The 26,111-nt window shown below is 40.5% G+C and overlaps 1 pseudogene; it reads left to right on the top strand.

Annotated features, from left to right (window-relative positions):
* Positions 1–666: 666 nt before the first annotated feature.
* LOC142177018 (DCD domain-containing protein NRP-B-like) lies at positions 667–25,834 on the top strand (annotated as a pseudogene).
* The last annotated feature ends 277 nt before the right edge of the window (positions 25,835–26,111 follow it).

Raw genomic sequence — 26,111 nt, 5'->3', positions numbered from 1 at the left:
TGTTAATGATATACATGTTCTTAGTAAGGAAGAGTGTAAAGCACTTAGGGTGATGCCGTGCCATTTCATATACATTATCATGTGAGTGTGTAACAACCCGGCCGGTCGTTTTGAGTATTACAACCCTGTTTCCCTATTTACTGCTCAATGTATGCCTTACAGTTGATTTATGACTGATCAGGTTAGTTGGTTCGGGTCCGGAAGGATTCGGAGTGAAATGAGACACTTTGTCTCATAATTAAAAAAACACTTAAGTTGAAAAAGTTGACCGGATATTCACTTATGTGTAAACGACCTCAAAATTGAATTATGATAATTCCAGTAGCTCCGTGTGGTTATTTTGGACTTAGGAGCGTGTCTGGAAAATTATTTGGAGGTCCGTAGTAGAATTAGGCTTGAAATGACGAAAGTTGAATATTTGGAAAGTTTGACCGGGGGTTGACTTTTTGATATCGGGGTCGGAATCCGATTCTGGAAATTGGAATAGGCCCGTAATGTGAAATGTGACTTGTGTTCAAAATTTGAAGTCATTCCGGATTGATTTGATGTGTTTCGGCACAAGATATAGAATTTGAAAGTTCAAAGTTCATTGATTTTTGATTTGAAGTGTGGTTCATCATTTTGATGTTGGTTGATATGATTTGAGGCCCCGAGTAGGTCCACGTTATGATATGGAACTTCTTGGTATGTTTGGACGGGGTCCCAAGGGGCTCGGGTGTGTTTCAGATTTGATTTTAGATCATTCTTCTTCATATTGCTGCTGTTGAAGGCTGCTGATTCTGATGTTTCCGCATCTGCGGAAGAATGCATGCAGATACGAGTCCGCAAATGCAGACAGTTGATCGTAGAAGCAAAGGAAGGCCTGGTTGGAATGGACCGCAGAAGCGGATTTTGTAGCGCACATGCGTGCGTGCAAATGCGAGACTTGGAAGCGTATGTGCAAAGCTCATCGCAGAAGCGGAATTCGGTATCCGCAGGTGCGAGTATTGCTGAGCAATGTTAATCTCATAGTAGCAAGTTATTTTCCACAGAAGCGAGGGTCGCAGGTGCGACCTCTTGTCCGTATCTGCGAAAGTGCTGGGCAAAATCCTTTAAGTTCGAGGGTTCGACATTTTTCATTAATTTTCGAATTTTGGAGCTCGGGTTGAGCGATTTTGGAGAGGAATATTTCCACACAACTTGGGGTAAGTGTTCTTGACTCCCTTGTGATTATATTCCATGAATCTATATTCATTTTTACCAATTGATTGATGAATTTAAAGAGGAAATTGGGGGTGTTTGGCCTAAAGTTCATAATACAAAATTTTGAGTTTTGAACACTGATTCGGAGTTGGATTTGAGTGAAATTAGTATAGTTGAACTTGTAATTGGATGGGTTGTCGTATTTTGTGAGTTTCGTCAGATTCTGAGACGTGAGACCCACGGGTAATTTTTGGGACGTAATTTTGGATTTTGTGGAAAATATTAGTATATTGATGTAGAATTAATTCCTATAATTTTTGTGGGCTGAATCAAATTAATTGTGACTAGATTCGAGCCGTTTGGAAGTTGATAAGCGCAGAATGGAATTTCTGGAGCATTACTTAGCTTGCTCGTCATTGGATTTGGCTTGTTCGAGGTAAGTAACTCTTCTAATCTTGGAGCTGAGGGTATGAACCTTGAATATATGCATTATGTGAATTGTTGGGAGGTGACGCACATGCTAGGTGACGGGCGTGTGGGCGTGCACTATAGAAATTGTGACATAATTATTTATGTGGAATTTTGTAGTTAAATAATCGTGGCATTTTCCATGCGATTTTATGTGTTAAAGAAATTTGTTTTAAATTGAAAATGCATACTCAGTCATATTCATGTTCATTCATTTCATATCATCTCTCAGTCCCTGTTGTTATTTATTGATACATCATATCATCAATTTTGAGCTGATTTTCATGACATTGTGAGCCCGAGAGGCTGGAGATTTTGATGATTGAGTGAGGCCGAGGGCCTGATTATGAGGTTAAATATAGCACGTGAGTTGTCCGTACGGATCCATATATTATTATAGCACGTGAGTTGTTCGTACAACACGTGAGTTGTCCGTGCGGATCCAGATATTATTATAGCACGTGAGTTGTCCGTGCAACATGTGAGTTGTCCGTGCAGATTATAGTGCTTGGTATGAAGGAGACCCTCCGGAGTTTGTACAAACCCTAGTGAGCACAGGTACCTACTTAGTGCGAGTGCCGAGCGATTGGGATGGCTAAGTGATTGGGAGAGCTGAGTGACTGTGAGGCCTGGGTGACTGTGAGGACTGAGTGACTAGGAGGACTGAGTGAAATGATACTCTGAGAGTATGCATATGATTTTTTCACTGAGTTGCATCGCATTGACATGCACACATAACTTACAGGCATAGAGATGTATTTTTCCTCATGTTGTACAGTATCACATCATTCATGATTTCTCACACATGTAGACATATGTGCATAGTGAATCATTTGTTTTTACACGGGTTATCTGGAAAGAAAATGAAACATCCCATTTATTATTGAGAGTATTTTGGAAAAATTATTATTTTCAAACTTATTCATATTTTTGGCAACTTCGGTAAACGATTTTTGGGTTTCAGTGATGTACTTGAAAGGAAGAACTATTTTTTTGAAATCATGATTTAGCTGAGCATTTTACCTTTGAATTACTTCTTGTATTATTTGCTTTTCGTTGTTATGGACTGTGGTGGACTATTGGTTTTGGACCCGACCTTGGTAAATGCTCATCACTGCTTTCAACCTAAGGTTAGGTTTGTTACTTACTCAGTACATGGGGTCGGTTGTATTGATACTACACTTCTGCACATTGTGTGCTGATGTTGGCCATTGTTGTTGCTGTTCTCGATAGTTGCCAGATTTGAAGATGTACCTGCGTTCTTATGGTAGCTGCCTCTTGTTCATGGTAGCCTTAGAGTATAAAAACTTTGTTTATATACTTTTCAAACATAAGATGTACCTGCGTTCTTATGGTATCAGCTGCGCATCGCCGACTTGTGATTCTATGAACGAGGTTCAAGATGTGTATTCTGTGTTTTGGTGATGGGCCAGTCTAGAGGATTTGAGGCCATGGTTAGACTGCAGTTTAAGCTCGGTAGCTTCAGTTATAACTTGTACATTTGGACTCATATGTCTGGCAATGTCCCTACGAGTGGAATTTATGGCTCGATGAGCGGTGGAATAGCCTTGTGATGAGTACGATGTAATTGCGGGATGTGTTAAGATGATTTGAATATGACGAGAAGTGTTTCCTTGAAATGTAAAGATGCCACGACCCAAAAATCCTAACTTGTCGTGATGGTGCCTATCTCAGTACTAGGCAAGCCGACAACATCAATAACCCACGATTTCCTTTAAATTTAAAAACGTAACGTTTAATACAATACCAAAAAATCTAGCAATTTTCGATACAACACTCCCAAAACCTGGTGTCACTGAGTACATGAATATCTAATAAGAGTACAAGTCTGGAAAATATGGTCTATAATAGTTTGAGACCAAATACAATATACAAGGATATAGAGAAGGAGAGACAAGGTCTGCGGAACACGACAGCTACCTCAAAATCTCCTGAAAATCAACTGCGCGAAATGATCAACACCTGCTATGTTCAGGAACACCTGGATTTGCACACGAAGTACAGGGTGTAGTATGAGTACAACCAACTCAGCAAGTAATAGACATGCTTTCAAATCTGACAGTTTAAGTTAAATTAATTTTATATAGTTCAATTTCAAGTAATCCGGATATAAATTCTTTCAGAGATTTCACAATAATGATAGATAGCAACCAAGTGTAACAACAAATGCAAAGCAAGTACAGCCTCTCAGGCAACAGTCACTCAGCTCATCAAAATAGCTCAACCACTCGGCTCTCAGCCCTCAACACTCACACTCAATGGGTACCCGCGCTCACTGGGAGTGTGTACAGACTCCGGAGGGGCTCCTACAGCCCAAGCGCCAAAATCTGCACAGACAACTCACGTGCTATAATATCCTGCACGGACAACTCACATGCCATAATATTCTTACCTCACCGACAGGCCCTCGGCCTTACTCAGTCCTCAACCTCTCAAGCCTCTCGGGCTCTCAGAAATCACAAAGATCAGACCAAACAAAGATAACATAGTATATCAATAAATATCCAGAAAGATTGAGGTATAATACGCAAGAAAAATCATGACTGAGTACAAGACAACAATTAGCAAATAATTCAACAAGTACGCGACCTCTACGGGTCTCAATAGTACTATAACATAGCCTAAGCATGATTTCTAACATGATTTATAGTCAAATTTCTTCAACACATAGAGATCATATAGCAAAAATTAAATTATTCAACTTTACAATTTCCCGGGATGGACCAAGTCATAATCCCCTCGGTGCACGCCCACACGCCCGTCACCTAGCATGTGTGTCACCTCCAAAATAATCACATGATATGAAAATCCGGGATTTCATACCCTCAGGACCAGATTTAAAACGGTTACTTACCTCAACCCGTGTAATTATTTATTCCGCTATGCCCTTGCCATGAGAATTAGCCTCTAAAAGCCTCGTATCTATCCACAATTAATTCGATTCAGTCAATACAAATTATTGTAATTAATTCTACAAGGAAATACTAATTTGTTTCCAATAAAATCCGAAATTAACTCAAAAATCGCCCGTAGGGCCCACGTCTCGGAAGCCGACAAAAGTTACAGAATATGAATGCTCATCCAACCACGAGTCCAACCATGCATATTTCACCAAAATCCAACACCAACTCGACCCTCAAATCTTCAATTAAAGCCTATGAAGATTTCTACCATTTTCAATCCAATCCTTACCCATTTGAACTTAACAATCCTTCCACAACCTTATTGGCATATATATATATATATATATATATATATATATATATATATATATATATATATATATATATATATATATATACTCTTACATCCAAGAATCATACTATTAATCACCCATCTTTACTCCAAACCCGAAATTGAAGAATTAGGGAAAGCAATTCTTACCTCTTTGAAGCCCTAGCAAGATCCTTGTGAAATCTTCAAACCTTGAACAAGAATTGATGGATAAATGACTAAGTCTTCACTTTCTCTCTCTACAATGCTCTCACATCTCTCTAAAATATCAGATTTCGGCTAAAAATGAGCTTCAAGGGCTATAAATCGAAGTTGGGTCGGGTCAAAAATTAGAAAGAATGGAAGCTCCGATGCAGTTATGCGATCGCATAACAGGTATGCGGTCCGCATACTGGCCGCATAATTTGGCCTCCAAAGCTGGGCGTTACTGACCCGGTCTGCGGTCATTATGCGGTCCGCATACTTGTTCTGCGGTCGCATAATGCACCGCAAAATAGGTCTGCGGTTGCATAGTGCACCGCAGATTTTCCTCAAATCTTGCCCCTCTCCTGATCCACTTTGCAACCATTATGCGATCCGCAGAGTGATCCTGCGACTGCATAGTGGTCGCAGAAATAACTTTTTTTCGACAAAATCTTCCTTTACACCTCAATGCATTGTTCAACCCAAAAAGTCCGAGCCGCGGCGAGCAAGCTCGCCGTGAGAAATTTCTATAATCTTTGTACTAATTGATCTACCTCGGCACCACCAAACCTTAATTTTCTTAGTAAAATTTCTTCGGGGTCGTTACACATAAGTTAACATCCGGTCAACCTTTTTAACTTAAATTCTAAACCTTGGAACTAAGTGCTCCAAATCATTTCAAAACCTCCCCGGACCCAAACTAATTACCCCGGCAAGCCAAATAATAACTGTAATTCACAATTTGAGCAATAAATGGAGAAATGAGATTGGAATAGTTAAAATGACAGGTCGGGTCGTTACAAAAGGAAAGGCCATTGGGTGCTTGATTTTCGATTTGATGTGACGTACAGTCTCGAGTATGAATGTTTTGAAGGATCTCTTACATTGTTAAATTTTGGGACAAACTAAATTCTCATGTCTTGTTAATAAGTTTGGACTTTGAAAGATTAAGTGATGGCGTAGTAGTTGTGACTGCGAAAGGGTATAACAAGATACCAATTTGAGACTAAGCAAGTGGGTTATCCCCTACTGAGTAATCTACGTAGGTATGTTCCTTATATGTGAGTGGAGAGATGCTTTTCTGCCAGCAGGGCGTATGTGTGGAGATTTGAATTGGAATCTGATTGAGAAAGTTGACTCGAGTGTCAAGAAAATGATTGCGAGCTTAGCGGATGATTTGGGGTATTTTTATGGTTGGCGTTGCATAAGTTTGAGAAGAAGTTTCGTTGAACTGGCTGTGGCATTATGACAGTAATAGAGTATGAGTATTGTGAGTTATGAAGTGTTTTAATCTATGGCTTTAAGCCAAGTGGGGGAGTCTGCTATGGACAAATTAATTCATAGGTATGTGTCAAATTTTGTTTTGGTCTGAAGTATACTTGGGAATTAGTGATGACTTGTAGAGGTGGAGTTAGAAAATGACTCGAATAAAGAAATTTCGGGTTACGGGTTATATTGCACTTATGAGTATATGAGAATCGTAGGATGAGTGTTGTTGCGCTATTGGGGCACGTATCTTTTGGCCCATTTGGGCGGTGTAATTTGGATTGAGCAAAGTGGGTGACTCTCGAGAAGGTTCCAATAAGTTCGAGGTCTATATATAGCAATTGAGAATTTCACCGGACTTGTGTATGGATAAAATCCGAGATTTACATTTGATGGTGCTTTGACTTGCAGAAATTCTATATGACTATGGATTCTATATTTTTGTATAAGAAAGGTAAGAAGAACAATTTCAAATTCACATAAGGTATTCTCAAAGTGAGTGTTACAGTTGTGGTATTTTTGAAGGTGCTTAAGAAAAGTACAATTGTTTATGGGTCGTAGGGCATTGTGGTTCTATGCTAGGTTTATGGGGTGAGTTGTGGCTAAAGATCGTGGAATTTTAGCAAGGAGAAGTATCAATCTGAAGACATATTCGGAAGAAACTTGGAGAAAATAAGACAAACGGGTAGTAGGTTGGATCGGTATGGTAATGGATATGATCGGTTCTCTGGGTACTTATGATGTGGGGGTTTTCTACAAGTGCTTTGTGGCAATACACCTGGGTTTGATGACCTACGTGGCTTGGTTGAGCTAGAGAGATTCAACTCTGATGGCTTGATTATGTGAAAATAGATTCCAAAGCATTCTCGAGTATTTCTACCACGGGTTGAGATGGGTATTTTCCTACCGGCTTGAGGAGCATGTTGAGTATTGTGATTTTCTACCGGATGGGATCAAATGGGAGGCTTCTGGCTGATCGGATATGTATTTTACATGTGACTCAGAATGATTATGAGGTTCTCCTATTTTTCAAATGGTGGCATGATAGATGCGGTGTATTGTTTGGGATTAAGGTTGGCGTGTGCAAGGTCACGATTTAGCTTTGAAAGGGAGGTCATAAATTCTTAGAGGGGATGAACAGTTTTCGATGTTTAGATGAATGCTATCACTATTCGGTATTGCGTGAGTAGAGTATACATTTTAGAAGGTGCACTATGTTTTGAATTATGGATATTTTATAGGTATTGCGGCATTTTCCTGGTTGATCGACTGCTGATTTTAAGATGTTGCTATGTGGCAAGAAAGAATGGGAGAAATATTCCTCGTGGGATGATTGTGTATGAGAGATGTGTTAGACATTCGGGCAGTGGAGATGGAATCAGAAATGGTGATTCGTGTGTTCTATGGATTTGGAGCAGATTGTTTCATGGTTGCGGACTGTGAAGTCGTGGCTGAAGCTAGCCAGATAATGGTTTTGTATTATGACTCAGTCGTTGTAGATTTTAGGAGGGTTATGCATCTATTTATGGGTGACCAGAGTTGATTTGGGGGTCCATTGGTAGGCCTAATTAGGATGTGTATTCTACACCGAGTCAGATTGGTTGGCTCTACACTACTATTGTTGAGGGATGTGCCATTCAGTTGATGTTGAACTTATTCGTGGTCGGAAATAATCTATGAGTTACTTTTCTATGCTACTAGGAGTTGTGATTCATTGGTTATATGTATACATGGTGCGGTTCTATTGGAGGCCTCATGGCAGAATACAACAAGATGAGCATTTGAGTATTGCATGATTGATTGCGTAATGGTGATATTCTTTCAGGTTTTGAGTGGTATTGTGTCATTTGCTTCTCCATGGTTATTGATTTTGAGCAGGGTGGCTCGAGGTATATAATATGGACCAGAGTTTGGATGGGGTTACGCATTGCAACGGAGTTATGTTAAGGTATGAACCTTGTGTTATAATCGTGTGATGTTTCTACGGTGTGTGATGGATTTTCAGCATTTCATTGTGGCGGTACTTGTTAAACTTGTGAGGCAGTTCTCTCATTTGAGTCACTTTACATGACTGGGTATATTTGAATCGTTGCGTATTGGCGCACGGATGGCACGAGCTGTGGCTCTGAGTTATATTGAGGTGGCATGTCTGTGGGATAGTTGTGTTTAATAATATAAGGTCACTAGACCTAGAATGGGTACTATCAGGTTTGATTTCGGTATATTCAGGAGGATAATATTGAAAGTCAGCTTAGAAAGTAATTATGGTTCTGGTTGGGGCGAGAGAGCTCCATGACTTGTCGATCTAACAAGATGTTATGAGATTTCACACGTTTCTTTTATTATCAACGGTGTACGAAGGTGTTGGGATGAGGTTTTGTTTGATATGGGGTTTAATGCTAGTACTTGGTTGGTTTGGAGAAGTTACTGTGATCAGGAATGGTGCTACAAGCGGGCGTTGTGTAATATGCTGGGTGATTATATCCGTGATTATAGCTATAGCTCGATGCAGCTTGTTCAGACTCATACAGTGTTGTAAATGTAAGATTCGTGTCTTGAAAGAAATTCTAAAGGTTGGAAATTAAATTTCAGTTGTATTGTGTTGTCAAGCCTATATGGAATAGGATGACGTGGGTTCACCCCCGGGTACGTGCGTGGTAAGATGGAATAGTGATTTGATGGCTTGGAGGCAACTCTTGGCACATTCGAGGACTAACGTATGTTTAAGTGGGGGAGAATGTAACGACCCGGCAGGTCGTTTTAAGTATTACAACCCTGTTTTCCTATTTACTGCTAAATTTATGCCTTACAGTTGATTTATGACTGATCGGGTTAGTTGGTTTGGGTCCGGAAGGATTTCGTAGTGAAATAAGACAATTAGTCTCATAATTTAAAAAAAGCTTAAGTTGGAAAAGTTGACCGGATATTCACTTATGTGTAAACGACCTCATAATTCAATTATGATGATTCCAGTACTCCGTGTGGTGATTTTGGACTTTGGAGCATGTTTGGAAAATTATTTGGAGGTCCGTAGTAGAATTAGGCTAGAAATGCCGAAAGTTGAATTTTTTGGAAGTTTGACCGGGGGTTGACTTTTTGATATCAGGGTCGGAATCCGATTCTGGAAATTGGAATAGGCCCGTAATGTGAAATGTGACTTGTGTGCAAAATTTGAAGTCATTCCGAATTGATTTGATGTGTTTCGGCACAAGATATAGAATTTTAAAGTTCAAAGTTCATTGATTTTTGATTTGAGATGTGATTCGTCGTTTTGATGTTGGTTGATATGATTTGAGGCCCCGAGTAGGCCCGTATTATGATATGGAACTTGTTGGTATGTTTGGACGGGGTCCCGAGGGGCTCGGGTGTATTTCGGATTTGATTTCGGATCATTCTTCTTCATGTTGCTGCTGCTAATTCTTGTGTTTTCGCATCTGCAGAAGAATGCATGCAGAAGCGAGTCCGCAGATGCAGACAGTTGATCGCAAAAGCGAAGGAAGTCCTGGTTGAAATGGACCATAGAAGCAGATTTTGTAGCGCACATGCGTACGCACAGATGCGAGACTTGGAAGCGCATGTGCAAAGCTCATCGCAGAAGTGGAATTCGGTATCCGCAGGTGCGGGTGTTGCTGGGCAATATTATTCTCGCAGAAGCAAATTGTTTTCAGCAGAAGCGAGGGTCGCAGGTGCGACCTCTTGTCCCTATCTGCGAAAGTGCTAGGTAGAATCCTTTAAGTTCGAGGGTTCGACATTTTTCATCCATTTTCGGATTTTGGAGCTCGGGTTGAGCGATTTTGGAGAGGAATATTCCCACACAACTTGGGGTAGGTGTTCTTGACTCCCTTGTGATTATATTCCATGAATCTATATTCATTTTTACCAATTGATTGATGAATTTAAAGAGGAAATTGGAGGTGTTGGCCTAAAGTTCATAATACAAAAGTTTGAGTTTTGAATACCGATTCGGAGTCGGATTTGAGTGAAATTAGCATGGTTGAACTTGTAATTGGATGGGTTATCGTATTTTGTGAGTTTCATCGAATTCCGAGATGTGGGCCCCACGGGTGAGTTTTGGGGCGTAATTTCGGATTTTGTGAAAAATATTAGTATTTTGATATGCAATTCATTCCTATAATTTTTATGGGCTGAATCAAATTAATTGTGACTAGATTCGAGCCGTTTGGAAGTTGATATGCGCATAATGAAATTTCTGGAGCATTGCTTAGCTTGCTCGTCATTGGATTTGGCTTGTTCGAGGTAAGCAACTCTTCTAATCTTAGAGCTGAGGGTATGAGCCCTGAATATATGCATTATGTGAATTGTTGGGAGGTGACGCACATGTTAGGTGACGGGCGTGTGGGCGTGCGCTATAGAAATTGTGACATAATTGTTTCTGTGAAATTTTGTAGTTAAATAATCGTGGCAATTTCCATGCGGTTTTGCGTGTTAAAGAAATTGAGCTGAAAAGCATATTAAAAATCATGCTGAGGTTATGTGCAACTATTATGAGACCCACATAGGTCATATTGATGTGAATTATTTGTTTTAAATTGAAAATTCATACTCAGTCATATTCATGTTCATTTCTTTTCATATTATCTCTCAGTCTCTGTTGTTATTTATTGATACATCATATCATCAATTTTGGGCTGATTTTCATGACATTGTGAGCCCGAGAGGCTGGAGAGATTGATGACTGAGTGAGGCCGAGGGCCTGATTGTGAGGTTAATTATAGCACGTGAGTTGTCCGTACGGATCCAGATATTATTATAGCACGTGAGTTGTCAGTACAGCACGTGAGTTATCCGTGCGGATCCAGATATTATTATAGCATTGAGTTGTCCGTGCAACACGTGAGTTGTCCGTGCAGATTATAGCGCTTGGGCTGAAGGTGCCCCTCCGGAGTCTGTACACACCCACAGTGAGCACAGGTACCTACTGAGTGCGAGTGCCGAGCGATTGGGAGGACTAAGTGATTGGGAGGGCTGAGTGACTGAGGACTGGGTGACTGTGAGAACTAAGTGACTGGGAGGACTGAGTGAAATGATACTCTGAGAGTATGCATATGATTTTATCACTGAGTTACATCACATTGACATGCACACATAACTTACAGGCATAGAGATGTATTTTTCCTCATGTTGTACAGTATCACATCATTCATGATTTCTCACACATGTTGACAGATGGGCATAGTGATGCATTTATTTTTACACGGGTTATTTGGAAAGAAAATGAAACATCTCATTTATTATTGCGAGGATTTTGGCAACTTCGGTAAATGATTTTTGGGTTTCAGTGATGTACTTGAAAGGAAGAACTATTTTGTTTTTGAAATCATGATTTAGCTGAGCATTTTGCCTTTGAATTACTTCTTGTATTATTTGCTTTACGTTGTTATGGACTGTGGTGGGTTATTGGTTTTGGACCCGACCTTGGTAAAAGCTCGTCACTGCTTTCAACCTAAGGTAGGTTCGCTACTTACTCAGTACATGGGGTCGGTTGTACTATACTACACTTCTGCACATTGCGTGCAGATGTTGACCGTTGTTGTTGTTATGCTCGATAGTTGCCGGATTTGAAGATGTACCTGCATTCTTATGGTAGCTTCCTCTTGTTTATGGTAGCCTTAAATTATAAAAACTCTGTTTATGTACTTTTCAAACAGAAGATGTATTTACTTCATATCAGCTTTGTAAATTCTATTCTTTGAAGCTCATGATTTGTACTACCTGTTCTTGGGGAATGTATAAGATTTAGATATTTTCTTTTACTTAATTGTCTTATTAAATTAAATTGGAATTGGATAGTGAATAGTTGGCTTACCTAACAGGTTGGGTTAGGTTCCATCACGACTAGTTGGATTTTGGGTCGTGACAGAGGGAGAGTGTAAAGCACGAAGGGTGATGCCATGCCATTTGAGAGTGTAAAGCATGAAGGGTGATGTCGTGCCATTTGAGAGTGTAAAGTACGAAGGGTGATGCCGTGCCTTTTCAATTATATTATCACGTGAGGATGACAGTAAAAGCACGAAGGGTGATGTCGTGCCATTATTTTTATATTATCATATGTTCGTGGTACGAAGGGTGTTTCCGTACAGGCGAGGACAAGAGACATACATTATATTGTGATATCTTTTCGTTGTGTATACATTCATGCCTTTATCTTGAGATGTTATTGTGCACCTATGTTTTCTATGTGACTTGTAGTAGTTGTTGCTTCCTATATGCCCCCCACTTTATTTCTTTTATTGTTATTGGCATTTCCCCCACCTAGTTGGTACTGTTATATGTATAGACGGTGAGAAAGAGATAAATGCACGAAGGGTGTTGCTGTGCCAATTGATTTTATCTATATATATATATATATATATATTGGGTGAGAATGAGACAAGTGCACGAAGGTATTACCGTGCCATTCGATGTGATATGTTGAATATATTATTCACACCAGCAAAGTTATGAATTTAATGAGATAAATGCACGAAGGTGTTACCGTGCCATTTGATGTGATATCTTGAATATATTTCTCACACCAGGAAAGTTAAATGAGGTGTCACATGGTGACTATTACTTGAAAGAATTATATTTGAAAGATATTTACTTGAAAGAATTATATTCGAAAGATATTTATTTGAAAGAATTATATTCGAAAGATATTTAATTGAAAGAATTATATTTGAAAGATATTTATTTGAAGGAAGTATATTCGGGATATATTTAATTATACATGTTACATTCTAAAGATTTTTATTTGAAAAACTTATAGATAAAAGATGTATATTTTGAAGGACTTGATTAATTGGTTGTACTTGTATTTATTATTCGTTTGAACAATATTTATGATGTTCCTGTTGCCTTGCTGTTTATATCACAAATTGATTATTATTGTTATCACTGCTATTTGTTTTTTATTATTTTTTGTATGCTATATTGCACATGTTATTTGACTAGTGAGTGTCTTGACTGTACCTCGTCACTACCCCACTGAGGTTAGTCTTGATACTTACTGGGTACCTATCACGACCCAATTTCCCCTCCGTATGACGTCATGACGGCACCTAGTCTCTACAACTAGGTAACCTTAACATTTTGCGGAATAATGAAATGAAAACATAAATTAACCACTAACTGTAGCAATAACAACATAACTGGGTACAATGCCGCTTGGCATGTACAATAACCAACTATTCAAAAAAATACACAACCAATCCCAAAACCCGAAACACCGTGAATCACAAACTATAGAAGGAAAATCTAGTGTCTCTACACATCAGAGTCTAACAAAAGAAAAATACTAAAGATAATAGACACAAGGAAGAATAGAAGGGGACTCTGAGGTCTGCGGACACGGCAGATATACGTTGAAGTCTCCAAAGTTATCCCGACTCACTGATAGCGCAGCTGATAAGAGCACCTGGATCTGCACACAAACAAAAACATGTGCAGAGAGTAGCATAAGTACACCACAATCGGTACCCAGTAAGTGCTAAGCCTAACCTCGGTCGAGTAGTGACGAGGTCAGGTCAGGGCCCTGCTGGTATATATATAATAATAAAGCAAGGCAAGAATGAAATATCGCAGTAAAATAAAGGCTGAAATTTAACAAGAAAGAATTCATAGAACGTAACAACTCAGTACACAAAAATACAACAGAGGATCTCCCGAGATACCGTCTCGTAGTCCCAAACGTAAATGTGTAGGGGGATCTACCGGAATACCGTTCCGTAGTCCCAAAGTAAATATGTAGAACAGGGGGGGATCCACCGGAATACCGTTTCGTAATCCGAAAGTAAATATGCAGAGCAGGGGGTTCTACCGGAATACCGTTCCGTAGTCCTAAAGTAAATATGCAGAGCAGGGGGATCTACCAGAATACCGTTCTGTAGTCCCAAATTAAATATGCAGAGCAGGGGAATCTAACGGAATACCATTCCGTAGTCCCAAAGTAAATATGCAGAGCAGGTGAATCTATCGGAATACCGTTCCGTAGTCCCAAAGTAAATATGCAGCTCAAACAATAGAACTCGAAAATTACAACACAAAATCTTACAAATTAGACTAAGTACAAGTCAAGGAAAAACAGGAAATCAACTAGGCATGCTTCACAGAGTTCAATTAAGCAGCTAAAGCACTTAGACATGCGATATTAGACTAAACAGGATATCTACACATATTGGAATAACTCAATTAAGAATGAAGATATGCTAATACTCATTTATATGGTATAACTCAATTTAAAAGAAGAATAGATTACTACTCAGTAAAATAAGTCGAGGTTTTTACAACACTTAGCCCATGTACGTACTCGTCACCTCACGTACACAACGCTCACATATCAAAACAGTACCAAATCCTAAGGGGATTTCCCCCACGCAAGGTTAGGCAAGCCACTTAGCTCGAACCAAGCTCAATCAATCGGTAATAATGCCTTTTCCATGAATATCCGACTCCAAATGGCCCAAATCTAGCCAAAAATAATTACATATCATAAATACAACTATAATAAACTAATCTAATTAATGAAATAAAAATTTAATAAAAATTCTGAAATTCGTCCTAAAAGGTCGACCCAGGCCCATGTCTCAGAATCGGGTAAAAGTCACAAAATATGAATACCCATTCACTCACGAGTTCACTCGTACCAAAAATAACCAAATCCGATGTCTAAATCCCAATCAAAACTCAGAGATTCGGTTAGGGAACCCTTCCCCCATTTTCCCAACTTTTCAATCCAAATCTAAAATTAAATGATGAAAACAATAATAGATTAATAAAATACAACCAAAAACGAGTTAGGAATCGTTATCCCAAAGCTCTCTCTGAAAATCCATCAAAGAATCATCAATTTCCGAGCTCCCAAGTCCAAAAATGAAGAAATGAATCAAGCCCTCGAAATTCTCTCTTTTCTGCCCAGCGAAGTCGCTCCTGCGACCTCATCACCGCACCTGCAGTGCCGCTTCTGCGGCTAGGACTCTGCACCTGTCAGTTTTCATTAAAGCTCCAGAGTCCGCACCAGCGCGCCTAAGTCCGCATCAGCGGATGCACTTCTGTGTCTACTCGTCCGCTTCTGCGGAACCCTTGGTCCTTCTCATCTCCGCATTTGCGACTACCCTTCTGCAGATACGGCTCCGCTCCTGCGGCTCACTCATCGCATCTGCGACCACTGACTCCCAAGCCTAAAGGCGCACCTGTGATCCCAGCCTCGCTTCTGCGGGCCGCACCTACAAACTCCCCACCGCAGGTGCGAAAACACCAGAAACCAGCATGATAGAAATTCTTCTAAGTCGAAGCATTCATCCGTTAAGCACCCGAAATTCACCTGAGGTCCCCGGGACCTCAACCAAACTTACCAACCAATCATAAAACACCATACGAACTTAGTCGAGCCCTCAAACCACATCAAACAATGCTAAAATCACAAATCATCCTCCAATTCAAACTTAAAGAACTTGAAAGTTTCGAACTTCCACGATCGATGCTTAAACCTATCAAACCACGTCCGATTGATCTCAAATTTTGCACACAAGTCATATTCGACATTACGAACCTACTCCAACTTCCGGAATTGGAATCCGACCCCGATATCAAAATTTTCACTACCGGTCCAAATCTCCAAAAAATTAACTTTCACCATTTCGAGCCTAAATAAGCTACGAACCTCCAAAACACTATTCGGACACGCCCCTAAGTCCAAAATTACCTAACTAGGCTAACAGAATTGATAGAACTCCATTCTGGAGTCGTCTTTACACAGTTCTGACTACGGTCCAAAATTTAAGGCTTAAACCTATATTTAGGGACTAAGTGTCCCAAAACACTCCAAAAACCAAAATGAAATCTCATGGCAAGTCACTATAGCAGAAATAGATATGGAAAAAGCAATTAATAGGGGATCGGGGCCATAACTCTCAAAACGACCGGCCGGGTCATTACATCCTTCTCCTCTAAAAACAATCGTTCATCCTCGAACAAGCATAAAGTCATACCTGAAGTGGTGAAAAGGTGAGAGTAACGGCTGCGCATAACATGCTCGGTCTCCCAAGTTGCCTCCTCGACCATTTGTCCCCTCCACTGAACCTTCATGGATGCAATGTTCTTTGACCTTAGCTTTATGACCTGCCTGTCTAAATTAGCCACTGGCTCCTCAACATAAGATAGATCCTTGTCCAATTGGACTGAGCTGAAATTTAACACATGAAACGGATCGCCATGATACTTCCGGAGCATCGAAACATGAAATACCGGATGAACTTCTGCTAGGCTGGGAGGTAAGGCAAGCTCGTAAGAAACTTCCCCAACTCGCCGCAACACCTCAAAGGGACCAATAAACCTTGGGCTCAGCTTGACCCTCTTTCCGAACCTCATAATGCCCTTCATAGGCGAAACCCGAAGCAAGACCCTCTCTCCAACCATGAATGCAGCATCGCAAACCTTTTGATCCACATAAATCTTCTGTATAGACTGGGCTGTGCGAAGTCTATCCTGAATCACCTTAGGCTTCTCCAAGGCATCCTGAACCAAGTTCGTACCCATTAATTTGGCCTCGCCCGGCTCGAACCAATCCACTGGGGACCGACACCGCCTACCATACAGAGCCTCATACGGTGCCATCTGAATGTTGGACTAATAACTGTTGTTGTAGGCAAACTCCGCAACTAGAAAGAACTGATCCAAAGCACCCCCAAAATCTATCACACACGCAGGGAGCATATCCTCCAGTATCTGAATAGTGTGCTCGGACTGTCCGTTCATCTGAGGGTGAAATGTTGTGCTTAGCTCCACTCTAGTACCTAACTCCTACTGTACGACTCTCCAGAATCATGATGTAAACTACGCACCCCGGTCAGAGATAATAGATACCGGTACTCCATGAAGCCTGACGATCTCACGGATGTAGATTCGAGCCAGCTGCTCGAAAGAATATGAAGTCATCACAAGAATGAAATGAACCGACTTGGTCAGCCTATCCACATTTACCCAAACTGCATCAAACCTCCGCTGAGTCCGTGGGACTCCAACAACGAAATCCATAGTGATCTGCTCCCATTTCCACTCCGGAATCTCCAACTTCTGAAGCAACCCACCTGGCCGATGATGCTCATACTTCACCTGCTGGCAATTTAGACATCGGGCCACATAATCTACTATGTCCTTCTTCATCCTCCTACACCAGTACTGCTGCCTCAAGTCCTGATACATCTTCGTGGCGCCTGGATAAATAGAGTACCACGAGCTATAAGCCTCCTGAAGAATCAACTCACGCAAACCATGTACATTAGGCACACAAAGCCTACCTTGCATCCTCAATATGCCATCATCCCCAATAGTGACCTCCTTAGCATCACCGTGCTGAACCGTGTCCTTAAGGACAAGCAGATGGGGGTCATCATACTAACGCTCCCTGATACGATCATAAAGAGAAGACCGAGAGACCACACAAGCCAATACTCGACTCGACTCAGAAATATCCAATCTCACAAACTAGCTGGATAAGGCCTGAACACCCAATGCCCTGGGCCTCTCTGCTGCTGGTAGATATGCTAAACTCCCCAAACTCTCTGCCCGGTAACTCAAAGCATCGACTACCACATTGGCCTTCCTAGGATGGTACAAAATAGTGATATCATAATCCTTAAGTAGCTCCAACCATCTCCGCTGATGCAAGTTAAGATCTTTTTGCTTAAGTAGATGCTGCAAACTCCGATGATCGGTGTAAATCTCACAAGGAGCACCACACAAATAATGCCGCCAAATCTTCGAGGCATGAACAATAGTCGCTAACTCAAGGTCATGTACTGGATAGTGCTTTTCATGTATCTTCATTTGTCTGGACGCGTAGGCAATCACCCTATCGTCCTGCATCAACACCGCACCGAGACCAATCTAAGATGCATCACAATATACAATATAAGACCCTGAACCTGTAGGCAATACCAATACTGGGCTGTAGTCAAAGCTGTCTTGAGCTCTGAAAGCTCTCCTCACATTCCTCTATCCACATGAACGGAGCACCCTTCTGGGTTAGCTTGGTCATAGGTGCTGCAATAGATGAGAATCCCTCTACAAAGCGACGATAATACCCCGCCAAACCAAGAAAACTCCGGATCTCTGTAGCTGAGGACGGTCTGGACCAACTCTGCACTGCTTCAATCTTCTTCGGATCCACTTGGATCCCATCACTCGATACTATATGACCCAAGAATGTTACTGAGTCTAGCCAAAACTCACACTTTGAAAATTTTGCATATAGCTTCTTTTCTCTCAAGGTCTGAAGTGCAGTCCTCAGGTGCTGCTCATGATCTTCTCGAGTCCGAGAGTACACCAGAATGTCATCAATAAACACAAAGACGAATGAGTCAAGATAAGGCTGGAACACACTGTGCATCAAGTGCATAAAAGCTGTTGGGATATTGGTCAGTCCAAAAGACATAACAAGAAAATCATAGTGACCATATCTGGTCTTGAAAGCAGTCTTCAGAATATCTGGTTCTCGAATCTTCAACTAATGATATCCTAAAAGTAAGTCAATCTTGGAAAACACTATGGCACCCTATAATTGATCAAATAAGTCATCAATATGAGGCAATGGATACCTGTTCTTCACTGTGACTTTGTTCAACTGGAGTTAATCAATACACATCCGCATGGAACCATCCTTCTTCTTCACAAATAAGACAGGAGCACCCCAAGGTGACACACTGGACCGAATTAAGCCCTTATCAAGAAACTCCTGTAACAACTCATTCAATTTTAGAGGAGCCATACAATACGGAGGAATAGAGATGGGCTGAATGCCCGATAACAGATCAATGCCAAAATCAATATCTCTGTCGGGCGGCATGCCCGAAAGATTAGCTGGAAACACATCTAGAAACTCCCTCACTACTAGAACTGACTCAACTGCATGGGTATCAATACTGACATCACTCACATAATCTAGATACGCGTCACACCACTTCTAATCCATTTGTTGTGCTTTAAGATATGAAATAAATCTGCTGGGAGTATACTCTAAAGTACCTCTCCACTCAAATCGCGTAAATCCTGGCATAGCCATAGTCACGGTCTTAGCGTGATAATCAAGAATAGCATAATGGGGGGACAACCAGTCCATGCCCAAAATAATATCAAAGTCTACTATGTTGAGCAATAATAAATCGACTCTGGTCTCAAAACCACTAAGATCAATCAAACACGACCGATACATGTGGTCCACAACAAGAGAATCTCTCACAGGAGTAGACACATAAACAGGGAAACTCAAAGAATCCTGAGATATGCCCAAACACAGGGCAAATAAGAGGACACATAGGAATATGTAGAGCCTCGGTCAAATAATATTGACACATCTCTATGACAGACTAGAATAATACCTGTAATGACAGAATGAGAAGCAACTGCCTTTGTACTAGCAGGAAGGGTATAATATCTGGCATGGCCTCCCCCTCTAGGACGACCTCTACCTCCCCAACCTCCACCTCAGGCTGGCTGAGCAGGTGGGGTAGCAACTGGTATTGGAATTATGGCCTGAGGACCCGGTGGGGCACGCAGTGCCTGAGGAGCCTATGGAGGTGCACCGCTCCTAAGTCTGGGGTAAATCCTCACCACATGGCGAGTGTCGCCACACTAAAAACAACCTCGCTGCTGACGTGGCTATGGGAAGTTTGCGGTACAGGAACTTTGAGACCCATGAACACCTGAAACATTGTGCGAAGCCTGAAACGCAAATTGAACTGGCTGACCCACAAAACCGCTACCATGATATACCCTGCATCCAAAATAAGGTCCAATGGATCTCCCCGGTCTACGAGGTCTCCTCGCCTCCGTGTACTCTCTCTCTTGGACCCACCTATCCTCTACCCGGCGAGCGATCCCTCCCATCTGATGAAATGGGACCACGGGCTGTGTCGCCATGACACCTAGAACCTGACCAACGTGAACTCGCTACTCTGGAGTGTGGGCGGTGGGAGTCTGGGTCCCTTCCCTAGTCTGTGAAATAGCTGGTACAACTGGAATCAACCCCGCCTGAACCAATGTACCAAACATGTTCAGGAACTGTGCTAAGGTTTCCTGAAGTCTGGAGGTAACAACAGGCGTCTCCGGTACCTACCCCCCAACTGGAGCTACTGGAGGCCCCTCAACTGCTCCTCTGGCAGGTGCTCTTGATGCGGTGCACACTACTTATCGGCCTCTACCTCTGTCTCTGCCTCTAGCGACACCTGCTCCGGGAGCAGCATCATCGATAACTACAGTTAGTGTCCTCACCATCTATGAGAGAATAGAATACAGAAGTTCAGAATTTTTGAAGTCAACAATTTTTGCACGACAAGGAATCAAAGTAGTGAAACTTTCCTAACAGTTCCATAGCCTCCCGAAGATAAGTATGGGCGTCTCCGTACCGATCCGCGAGACTCTACTAAACCGGTTTGTGAGTCACGACACCTATGAACCTAGAGCTTTGATACCAATTTGTCACGACCCAATTTTCCTTCCGTGTGACGTCGTGACGACACCTAGTCTCTACAACTAGGTAAGCCTAATATTTTGCGGAATAATGAAATAAAAACATAAATTAACCACTAACTGTAGCAATAACAACATAACTGGGTCCCATGCCGCTTGGCATGTACAATAACCAACTATTCAAAAAAAAAAACACAACCAATCCCAAAACCCGGAACATCATGAATCAAAACCTAGAGAAGGAAAATCTAGTGTCTCTATACATCAGAGTCTAACAAAGAAATAATACTGAAGATAATAGACATAGGGAAGAATAGAAGGGGACTCCGAGGTCTGCGGACGCGACAGATATACCTTGAAGTCTCCAAATTTGTCCCGGCTCACTGATAGCGCGGCTGATAAGGAGCACCTAGATCTGCACACAAAAAAGACATGTGTAGAGTGTAGCATGAGTACACCACAATTGGTACCCAGTAAGTGCCAAGCCTAACCTCGGTCGAGTAGTGACGAGGTCAGGTCAGGGCCCTACTGGTATATATATAATAATAAAGCAAGGAAAGAATGAAATATCGCCATAAAATAAGTGCTGAAATTTAACAAGAAAGAATTCATAGAAGGTAACAGCTCAGTACACATAAATACAATAGAGGATCTCCCGAGATACCGTCTCGTAGTCCCAAACGTAAATGTGCAGGGGGGTCTACCGGAATACCGTTCCGTAGTCCCAAATTAAATATGCAGAACAGGGGGGGATCTACCGGAATACCGTTCCGTAGTCCCAAAGTAAATATGCAGAGCAGGGGGATCTACCAAAATACCATTTTGTAGTCCCAAAGTAATATGCAGAGCAGGGGGATCTACCGGAATACTATTTTGTAGTCCCAAAGTAAATATACAGAGTAGGGGGATCTACCAGAATACCATTCCGTAGTTCCAAAGTAAATATGCAGGGCAGGGGGATCTACCGGAATATCGTTCCGTAGTCCCAAATTAAATATGCAGCTCAAACAATAGAACTCGACAATTACAACACGAAATCTTACAAATTAGACTAAGTACAAGTTAAGGAAAAATAGAAAATCAACTAGGCATGCTTCACAGGGTTCAATTAAGCAGCTAAAGTATGTAAACATGCGATATTAGACTAAACAGGATAGCTACACATATTGGGATAGTTCAAATAAGAATGAAGACATGCTAATACTCATTTAAATGTTATAACTCAATTTAAAAGAAGAATAGATTACTACTCAGTAAAATAAGTCGGGGTTTTTACAACAATTAGCCCGTGTACGTTCTCGTCACCTCACGTACACGGCGCTCACATATCAAAACAGTACCAAATCCTAAGGGAATTTACCCCACGCAAGGTTAGGCAAGCCACCTACCTCGAACCAAGCTCAATCAATCGGTAATAATGCCTTTTCCATGAATAACCGACTCTGAATGGTCCAAATCTAGCCAAAAATAATTACATATCATAAATACAACTATAATAAACTAATCTAATTAATGAAATCAAAATTTAATAAAAATTTCGAAATACGTCCTAAAAAGTCGACCCGGGCCCACATCTCGGAATCGGGTAAAAGTCACAAAATATGAACACGAGTTCACTCACGAGTTAACTCGTACCAAAAATAACCAAATCCGATGTATAAATCCCAATCAAAACTCAGAGATTTGGTTAGAGAACTTTTCCTCCATTTTCCCAACTTTTCAATCCAAATTCGAAATTAAATGATGAAAATAACAATAGATTTATGAAATACAACCAAAAACGAGTTAGGAATCGTTATCCCAAAGCTCTCTCTGAAAATCCTTCAAAGAATCGTCAATTTCCGAACTCCCAAGTCCAAAAATGAAGAAATGAATCAAGCCCTCGAAATTCTCTCTTTTCTACCCAGCGAACCCGCTCCTGTGACCTCTTCATCGCACCTGCAGTGCCGCTTCTGTGGCTAGGACTCTGCACCTGCGAGTTTTCATTAAAACTCCAGAGTTCTCACCTGCGCACCTAAGTCCGCATCTGTGGATGCGCTTCTGCATCTACTCGACTGCATCTGCGGAACCCTGGGACATTTTTATCTCCGCATCTGCGAGTACACTTCTGCAGATGCGACTCCGCTCTTGCGGCTCACTCGTCGCATCTTCGACCATTCACTCCCAGGCCTAAAGGCGCACCTGCGATCCCAGCCTCGCTTCTGCGGGGCCGCACCTACGGACTCCCCAATGCAGGTGCATAAACACTAGAAACCACCATGACAGAAATTCTTCTATGTCCAAGCTTTCACCCGTTAAGCACCCGAAACTCATCCGAGGCCCCTGGGACCTCAACCAAATATACCAACCAATCCTTAAACACCATACAAACTTAGTCGAGCCCTCAAACCACATCAAACAACGCTAAAATCATAAATCATCCTTCGATTCAAACTTAAAGAACTTGAAAGTTTTGAACTTCCACAACCGATGCCTAAACCTATCAAACCACGTCCGATTGATCTCAAATTTTGCATACAAGTCATATTCGACATTAGGGCCTATTCCAACTTTTAAAATCAGAATCCGACACCGATATCAAAATTTTCACTGCCGGTCCGAATCTCTAAAAATTCGTCTTTTGCCATTTCAAACCTACATAAGCTACGGACCTCCAAAACACTATCCGGACATGTCCCTGAGTCGTCCTCACATAGTTCCGACTACGGTCCAAAACTTAAGGCTTAAACTTTCATTTATGGACTAAGTGTCCCAAAACACTCCAAAAACCAAAACGAAACCTCCTGGAAAGTCACAATAGCATAAATAGATATGAAAGAAGCAGTTAATAGGGAATCGGGTCCATAACTCTTAAAACGACCTGTCGGGTCATTACAGTACCGACCGTGGTCTACTCATATTATACTTCTGCATGTTTTTGTGCAGAGCTAGGTATTGGAGATATCGGATTCGGAGAGAGATTAGAGTGTGATCGCAAGGATTAAAGGTAGGGCAGCTTGGTTGTCGCAGCCCCTTGGAGTCTTTTTATTTTTATTGTACTGTCCACTCTTATTCGCACAGTATTGTATATTCGATCCTTGGGATCACTGCATGTACTCAGTTAGAGTTCGTGACTCAGTATTACCAGTCTTGGGAGGTTGTTTGAATATTTTCGCTGTTAGTTTCGACATTTGTATTAAATTATATATGTTCAAAAAAATGGCTCAAAATGTAATTGTAATTAGCTTACCTAGTCTTAGAGACTAAGTGTCATCACGACACATGTGGTGAAATTTTGGGTCGTGACATCAACGACTTAAGGTCCTAAGCAACTTCGTAATATGTATTGTGACTTGTGTGTGCGGTCGAGTTTGAATTTCGGAAGATTCAAAATTAAAATTGAAAGAACAATTTATATTTTTGAAACTTAAATGAAAAGAGTTGACCGGAGTTTGACTTTTGAACAAACGACTCCGAAATAGAGTTTTGATGATTCCAATAGCATTGTGTGGTGATTTTGGACTTAGGAGTATGTCCGAATTTGGATTTAAAAGTCTCTAGGACAGTTTGACGCATTTTGGCGAAAGTTTGAAAATGAAAGATTTTTAGAAAGTATGACCGGGAGTTTGGTCATTTTGATATCGGGATCGGATTCCAATTCCAAAAGTTTGAGTAGGTCCGTAATGTCAATTATATTTTGTGTGCAAAATTTGAGGTCAATCGGGCTTGATTTGATAGGTTTCGGCATCAAATGTAGAAATTTTAGGTTTTAAAATACATTAGGCGTGAATCGATGCAAAATTCGTGTGTTTAACGTTGTTGATGTGATTTTAAGCCTCGACTAAGTTTTCTCTCCAACTCCATTTCTGCGAAATTTTCTCTACCGCGTCAACCTCCCCCTATTTTATTCTCCCTCTAACTCTCATATCCTTCGGCTGTAAGTAAAGTAAGCACTCCTACATAGACCAAGATTCAATCTTTATACTATAAAATTTCTCTTCTTTAACCTCTCATACCGTTCATCTCTAAAGTTCACCTTTTATTCCAAGATTCAATTTTTATAACAACTTCTCTTCTTGGTATTTGTGAAAAACCTTCATCTTTTTCTCCAAGATTGAATTTTTTATAGAAAACTATCATCTGGGGTATAGGAAAAAGTGACAAAAAAATAGAGAATTCTCGATTATCTTTTTACCAATTCAGTGGTAAGCCGTTTACAAACAACCAACTGAGCAAATTTGTCTTCAAATGATTCAAGTTGGAGCAACAATTATGTATCAAAGAGAAAACCTGAAGAACGAAGAAACTTTAATATTAGAGTTGGTGGTGAGCTTATAAATTCTGTTATTAGTTCTAATATCCCATCAAAATATCTCAATTCAGATTACAATCTCTTTAGCAATAAAGGGGTTTACACAAACCCTTTGAATTTCAGTTACAGTAGTAGTAAGGGTAGTAGTGAAAATAACAATAACAATAAAAATATTGTGGTGAATTCAAAAGGGGTTATCAAGAAAAGTGAAAAAATGGTTATGAGGATGAAATTGACTATTTTATGAATAAGTTTGGGAAGAAAAATAATACTAACAAGATTAAGAGAGAGTAATTATAAGGATGAGAATAAGAATAATGGTGTAGAAAAGAGGTTCAAGGCATTGCCAGCATCAAAGTCATTACCAAGAAATGAAACAGTTGGTGGATATATTTTTATTTGCAACAATGATAATACTATGCATGAGAATCTCAAAGGGAGCTCTTTGTTTTGAGCGTACCGGAGGTCAATTCAAGCAAAAAGGTTATTTTAGAATATCGGCATAAATTCAAAAGGTAAGTATCTTACCTAACCTATAGTGGGAAAATTTCCCCTAGGCATTGAGTCTTATGTGAAAATTGTGTAATCGAAAAACCATGTACGCGAGGTGACGAGTACGTACTTGGTTTATATGTGCAAACTATATCGGATAAAAAATTTCGTAGACACCCTTATGTATTAAATTGGAAAATTATTAAAACTTAATAAATCCTTGATTTGTCATGCCTCATTCTTTGTTTGTTGAGTCTGTATTTATATGATAATTTGGTGTGATTGCGACTTGAAATTTTAGGTGAATTTTGTGTATTTATTGATTTGATATTTCCTGAAAATAATTATATTATGGATTTTTCAGTATGCAAATAATTAATTAAATACGTTTAAATGGAGATATTAATATATTTATCAAAAATTTGGACTAAAGAAGGTGTTGTCTTATGCCAAGTTATTTTTCCTTCCTTCTTTTTGTTTTCGATATTTTATATACGTTGTGTGGAGC

This window comes from Nicotiana tabacum, chromosome 23, assembly GCF_000715075.1.
Source record: "Nicotiana tabacum cultivar K326 chromosome 23, ASM71507v2, whole genome shotgun sequence".
In the NCBI taxonomy this organism is placed as follows: Eukaryota; Viridiplantae; Streptophyta; class Magnoliopsida; order Solanales; family Solanaceae; genus Nicotiana; species Nicotiana tabacum.
The sequence above is the reverse complement of the archived record's forward strand: the minus strand, read 5'-3'. Positions and strand labels throughout refer to the sequence as shown.